The following is a 1,020-nucleotide window of genomic DNA, read 5'->3' on the forward strand; positions in this document are numbered from 1 at the left end:
ATTGTGAGAGGGAACTGTCATGGATAACTTCTAAGTTTCTGAGTTAGGCAACCGAATGAAAGAAGTACCACGGAGATAGAGAAGCCTGGAAGAGAGCCATGTCTGGAAGGAAATTCATGTGTTGGGTCCAAGCAGAGCTGTCAACTATGCAGTTAGATAAGCTGCCTGAAACTCAGAGGAGAGATCTGAACTAGAGATTTAAATTTGGGAGCCAACAGGATAGGTGTTTAAATCTGGGTGTAAATTGACCACTTGCGTAAAGGTTGTATTATAGAATGACAAGAGAAGAACTGAGATAGGCCTCTGAAGATCTCTAACATTTATTGGCTTGTTCTTCCAAGGTCCATACTACCGGATGATGCTAACCTTTCCCCTTCCTAATCCCTGTCATCACCCTCTCTCATTCATTAAAGACTGTTGGTAAAATAACTCGCAGTTTTCCCCTCTTCCAGAAGTCCCACCCCATTATCATGGATGACTTTCACTTTCATACAGACATCCCTTCCTGTGCCATGGCCTTTCTATTCCTGACTTCCTTGTCTTTATCTTCTGCCCTCCTCATGCTACATTCTGGCACTGTCACATTTTGGACCTTGACATTGCTTTGAGCCATGCTACTTTAAAAATCACTCTTTCTATCCTTACCTCTCTGCTACCTCCTCATCTTCCAGTTTGCATGTGTAACTATTCCCATGAGACGAGTTCTTCAACTTCATTGAGATGTACAGCCCACTGACCCTTCTACATTTCCCCACTTTATTGGCCTTCTGCTTTCTTCACTTCTTCATTATCCAGCTTGGCGTCTATAACCTGTCACTTCAATACCAAAGATTGTCAGCGGCAGCCGTGCTCCTAACAGACCCAGAATAAAGAGGGGCCAAGGATGAGCTCTTTGGTGAGTGTGCAGAGGAAAGTTTTCTGTGCGGCCTATTAACATTAAGATCTGGATGCTCTGCGTACCAGAAATGGTGATGCAGGTAAAGCATAACCATTTTTTTTTTTTTTTTTTTTTGAGACAGA

The sequence above is a fragment of the Otolemur garnettii genome, unplaced genomic scaffold (assembly GCF_000181295.1).
Source record: "Otolemur garnettii isolate 467f Iridium unplaced genomic scaffold, OtoGar3 scaffold00109, whole genome shotgun sequence".
NCBI lineage: Eukaryota > Metazoa > Chordata > Mammalia > Primates > Galagidae > Otolemur > Otolemur garnettii.